Below are 6396 nucleotides of genomic sequence, written 5' to 3'. Positions count from 1 at the left end.
TAGTCACCAACTGATATTAGAACCTCAATCATGAGGGTCCTGGGATTTAGAAGCAAGAAATCCAAAATCTCTGATGTGCTTTCTTGCCCAGTGCACCTGATTGCATTGACCATATTGCACACCTTAATCCAGTCAATATAGAGCTATAATTCTCAGTATTCTTGGAATCAAACAAATGGGTTGTTTGACTTCGAGACCAATCATGTCCTTTTGCTGAAAGTATTCTGTGGGCTCTAGTTATTTTTAAATCATAAAGTAAATGAAAATTAACTTGATTCAGAGACTTTGGAGAAGCTTTAGAATGTTGTAGACTGGATTGAAAATAATTGCCATAGAAACATCTCATCCCTTTAAAACAAGAAAAACCTTACAGAAGACTTACTGTCAGCCCTCTCTAAGAGCTTTTCTGTGCAGTGAAGCAAATGTTCCAAACACTTCTAGGTATTTTTTCTCCTAAGGACAGAAAAAGCTTACTGTAGGCAAGAGCTCTGAATTCTTACACTGAACCCCCTTTCCTCCCTTTCTTCTTTCCCTTCTTCCCTTTCTCCTTCCTTCCTTCCTTCCTTCTTCCTTCCTTCCTTCCTTCCTTCCTTCCTTCCTTCCTTCCTTCCTTCCTTCCTTCCTTCCTTCCATTCATTTATCTCGGTTTTAGATGGCTTTAAGGTGCTTCTGCTGTAGGAAAATAGAACAAGTACGCTACCAGAATACTTTTTCGCCTCACAAATCTGACCTTTGAAACTGATTGATTAGGAGCAACTACTTTATCTTACAAAATCCTTCCTCAATAAAGTATCCATCTATCAGTTTTCTAAATTCTCTGTAATAGATGCTAGACTGTGAAGCTGATAGCATTTATGTGTGGCCTTCCTGTAACATTTTAAATGTCACTCAGAAAACCTGACAACATCTTAATATTTTTAAAGTGTAAAATACTTTATATTCTTTATCTTCTGGAGTCTGACATCAAACTGGCAAGGGGCAAGGCATGTAAGTCTAGTCCCACTTCCTTTTTCTGTTTCACGAGTGAAAAAACTGAGACTCAAACAGCTTAAGTGGCTCTTCGGAAAAGTATACGAGTCAGAATCAGGACTCGATCCCAGGGTGCTGGGGTTCGCGAGCCTGGTGTCTCCTCACTACTGAACTGTGAGAAATGTCAGCACATCTCACTTATTATTGAGTCCTGCGTTAATCTGGATTCTCCAGGGAAAAACAGAACCAATAGGAGTTTTAATAGAGAGAGATTTATTATGAGGAATTGGTCCATGCACTTATTAAGGCTGAGAAATCCCAAGATCTGCAGACCCAGAAGAGCCAATGATGTAATTTTAGTCTGAATCCAAAGGCCTGAGAACCAGGGGAGCTGATGGTATAAGTTTCATTTCAGTTCTGAGCCTGAAGTCAGGAGACCAATGTCCCAGGAAGAGAACAAATTCTTCCTATTTCACCTTTTGTTCTATTCAGGCCTTTAAGGATTCTATAAGGACTACCCATATAAGAGAGGACAATTTGCAGTACTCATTCTAACAATTCAAATATTAATCTTATTTAGAAACACCCGCATGGATGTACCCAGAATAATATTTAACCACGTTAAATGAGAAGAATAGAAGAAGTAGGCAAATAGAAGAAGGCAAAATAAACATAGCATTTGAGGAAGGTGTCATCTGACAGCAATGAGAGGATGGACTGGTTACCTAGTTACTGAATGCCTAATATATATTTCAGGCTCTGTGGTAGGATTTTATATATATTATCTTGAATCATTGCAACAACCCAAAAAGTAGGTTTCATCATCTCTCCATTTTCTGGATAAGAAATATCAAGCTCAAAGATACTAAAAAATAGTCCAAGGCTATCCAGCTAATAGGAGGCTCAGTAAAAATTCTAACGCGCTTATGTCTGACTCCACAGTAACCCCTTATTCTGTTGTCTCACACTGTCCCTCCCAGAACCAGGAAGCTGCTGCCAGTGCCACTCCCTCAAATCAATTAAAGCTTAATCATTTGGAGGATTTTGCCATTGTAGCAGCCAGTTACTGAACAATTGATTACTTTGCCTGGGTGTGGTCTCATTTAAGTTGCTCTGTTTGTCTAGGTAACTCAGCCAGCCACTTTGTGGTTTGTCTTACAGACAGATTCAGTGTGTGGCTGGCAATGTGCCTGGGAGCAGGCAATCAGACTGATAGCTACTCTCCTTGCTGACTCCCAGGTGCAAACTGCAGAGGCAGGCCCTACGAATGCCTGCTGTAATCACAGACCAAAGGACAGTCCTTTATTCTTGCCTAATATGGAAAAATATTGGTCATGCGCCAGTTGTTTATGTAACACCTGCGCATCCATGGCCCTTAAGCACAAATTAAAAACCAAATTTTAATTCAGACATGCAAGTTATTTACATGAACTGCTCTACAGGAAGATCAGAGGGAGATGCAGAAGCTATGGTTTATAATTCCCACATGTCTTTTGTTAGTTTTTTTAAGAAATCAGAAGAGGGATGGTCATGTGTGTGTTTGAGGGGGGAGAAGGGGATCCTATTTCTATATAAGAATTGCTTTTCCATTATATTATAAAGACGAGTCATTGCATAAACCTTAGTCTTGAAAACCTAAATCTTCTCTTTCTTTAAAAATAGAGGTGGAATTGATACCCCACATCACTGATGCAGTTCAACCCAGAAGTAAACAGTCTGATTGCATCACTGCTCCACATCCAGCTAGCTTCTCAGTTGAGACCTTCTACAGAGTTAATTGCAGTTGTGAGTTAATCATTATTTTAACTGAACCAGACTCTTAATTTCCTCTTGAAACTGCTCATTAAGTTTTCTTGAATTGGTTAATGTGAGGACACCATCAATGCAAATTATCACTTAACAATATGCCACAAATATGCACAATTGTTTTTTTTTATGCACTGTATAGTGTGGAATTTTATATTTGGAATAAGTGGTGGGAAAGTCATAATCAACCACTTATTCTAAAATTCTGTTTTCATTTTTTATTATAGCTCATCTTTGCGAGTTCTGGATTTTTATCAGGATCCCCTTTCCCTTTCACATTCCGAACCCTGAAATGAAAGCCATGATAGTTTCAGGCTTTTCAGAAACTCACCTATTTCAGAAAAGAATATTGATAAATACTTTGTATGAGTGCTTTTCAAAAGTAATATTTCTTCTCCGACTTTACATACATTAACAAACTATTTTAAGAGTCTCATATGCTAAGAATACTTCAGTAAAACTGGTCATTAATCTGTCAAGATGAGAATGTATAATTTTCCTATTTACAAGGATTGGAACCAGTTTGATACTTAGTGGGTACCCACTTTTTCAAAGAGGTAAAATCCAAAAAGAGTAGGAAATCCACGCAAGAAGTCAGCATCTAGCTGGTTTATCAATGAGCCACCAACTTGGGATTCAAGGAGCAGGCCTTATTCTTAAAAGGGCTATATTAAGGCCAGGTTCCAGGCCCAGGAGGTATTCCAGGACCTCTGCTCAGTACATTGATAGAACCCTGTGTCCCCTGCATTGTACTCACCCCAGCTGTGAACACTGGCTTAATGCCTTCACTATGGGCTCCTCAAAGGTCAAGCCTTAGCCTGTCCTGTTCAGCTGTCACCTCGACATTCAGCAGTGTGTCATTCATTGTCACCACCCAAGTCCAGGCTATTGTCAGCTCTTGCTCAGATCATGGCAATTGTCTCCAGACTAGTTTCCCCACTTCCATTCTTTCCAGACTCTGCCACCTCCTCCCAGCCTCCCCATCCCCTAGCTAGTTCCTTCTCATCTTCTGCTCTCTCCTGAATGGTCATTTCTTTGGGAAAGCCTTCCTTGAAATCCTGGTCTCCCTGGTATTCACACGAATAGCACCTTGTGCTTCTTTAGCATAGCGCTTTCCTCAGCTTGTTTATTCATTATTATCATTATTTAGTTAAAGTTGGTTTCTCTAATTTGACTTGTAAATTCTGTAAGTGCAGGGAATGTACATATTTTGCTCAGTGCCTGAAATATAATAGGAACCTTAAACATATGTTGAGTTAGTTCATGAATACTTCATGAATACTTAATTCAATGAGAATGAAAGCGAGGAGAGGACTGAGAAGTGGAGCGTCCTGGGCTTGTGAACTAGGCAAGGGAGTAGTTATCAGAATTGAAGGCGGATGAAATTAGAGCAGCTTGACAGAAGCCACTGAGAGGCGGTCTGGAAGGGCGTGAACACCTCCTGTCTCAGCTCTGGAGAAGCCTCATTTAACTCTCCCAGCAACCCTGAACTTTACTGCAGATTGCCAACTGAAGGTTGTTGGCGTTAATTCAAGACCAAGAATCTCCAATTTGGGGTGCAGTAAAGAAGGAAATTTTATTCAGTGCAAATGGCTCAGTTGTGAAAAAAGTGCTGTTAAGAAGCCCTGGGACTTGGTCCCTCTCTGGCTAGACAGTTCTGCTCTGCTCCTTGCTGCTCTGCCCTGCACTGGTCTGCTCTGCCCTGCACTGGTCTGCTCCACTCTGCTCTGGTCTGCTCTGTGCTGGTCTGTTCCAGCGAGACACCTTCAGGCCAGAAAACGCAGTCTTTGGTCTTTGGTGGAAAGGAAAAGTGGGCTCCCAGAGCAGGAGGGGAGCTGGCATTATATAGACAGACAACCTTGCCCCTTGCCCCAGATTGGTTTGTCCACATGCAAATGAGGAGTTCAGATCCTCACAGTTTGATTGGTCCTGATTGCTCAGAATGAAGCCACTCTGATTGGTTGGTGAAAAAAGCTGATTGGGGGTGGGGCGGATATAGTTGTGCAGCTCCAATTGATGAGGAAAGCTTCAGTCCTCTTGGCCGATATAGAATTCTAGGAACTCCTTTACGAGGGCTGGCTCAGATGGCAGGAACACAGTACAGGCAGGCAGTTCAGTGCAAGCTTGTCCCTGAAGTGCAGTTTGCATGAGAGGTCCATGTATAGAAATGGCTGCAAGGCTGTTTTTAGAGTTTGAGCCCAGTTAGCCACCAAGAGCTCTTTTTATTAAGTGTTCTCTTTTTCAGGGTTCACAGGATGAATAAATTACATCTTGCCCTAGATCACATCGTTAGCCAATGGAAGATCCAAGACTCAAACGAGCTATAAGTTCAGGCCTCTTTTTTCATATCCAAGAGCTACTTTTCTTTGGTATAAGAGTAATCAGGTAGCAGATAAATAATTGTCAATACTAAAGTGTTTGCCTGGGACTTCTCCTACCTTGCTTCTTCCTGTCTCACTCTCAGTTAACAGCAGCATTTGTGTTATTTATTCTTCAGTCATGTCCATCTTGGAGATCAAATTCTGATGGCTATTACCCAGAGGTCTGTGCAGAACATCTGTATTCCAGGCTTTGCGGTGGATGATTGTCTTCTGTTGGCTCCTGTGGGCTCTGTCATGGCCAGAAGGCTGACGGAGCCACTCAGGAGGCCAGACGGAAGCTTGGTCACACTGTGGAGATGCCCATGGCAGAAAAGTGGCAGGACAGACAGCACACAAGCTGGAATATGGTTGTTCCTGTCTTGGGAAAGGTGCGAAGAAGCAGGCTCCAAAAGAAGTGCTAGAGACAGTCCAATCACCTGCAGGTCAGATGACATCTTGTGTGCTGGTAAACGACGCTAGCCACATTCCCACAGAGAGGGAACACTGGCAGGAGAAAGACTCCATTTTGTCACTTTCGTCAGTATGAAAGCTTTTTGTGAGAGAAGAAATCTGTGCTATTAGGCGAAACATATCCCTGTGTGTGCTCTATACTACTAAAGGTATTTTAAGGAATTGGAAACATTGCCTACACAGTCTTTGTACAGTTGTGCTTCTATTGATTAAGGGAATTGTGACTTGTATCCTTTTTGGTTTGCTTCATTGATCCACATCCTTGATTTTAAATCTATTTTCTAAAAGTAGAATTCATACCTCATGAGGAAACCTTTCTTTTTATAATTGATTTCTCCTGAGCCAGTTAGAAATGGTAAAATCCTATTTCTGCTTCAATTTCATGACATTAAAAATACAGTCTGCCCTGGCCAGGTAGCTCAGTTGGTTGGAATGTCATCTCATATACCAAAAAGATGTGGGTTCAATTCCTGGTTAGGGCACATACCTAGGTGGTGGGTTCCATCTCTAGTCAGGGTATGTACAGGAGACAACCTATCAACGTTTCTCTCACATCTCTCTCTATCTCTCCCCCATATTTTTTAATTGACAGTTGCTATTTATTTATTTAATCCTCACCTGAGAATATGTGTATTGAGTTTAGAGAGAAAGGAAGGGAGAGAGAAAGAGAGAGAAACATTGATGTGAGAGAGAAACATGGATTGGGTGCCTGCCATCCTTTTGGTTTGCGTCATTGATCCACACACCCTGACCAGGGATTGAACCCACACACTTTTGGTGTACAGGACAA

Source organism: Pteronotus mesoamericanus, unplaced genomic scaffold (genome assembly GCF_021234165.1).
Source record: "Pteronotus mesoamericanus isolate MK-2021 breed Mesoamerican mustached bat unplaced genomic scaffold, CSHL_Meso_final contig_56, whole genome shotgun sequence".
Classification (NCBI taxonomy): Eukaryota; Metazoa; Chordata; class Mammalia; order Chiroptera; family Mormoopidae; genus Pteronotus; species Pteronotus mesoamericanus.
Note: the sequence above shows the minus strand (reverse complement) of the source record.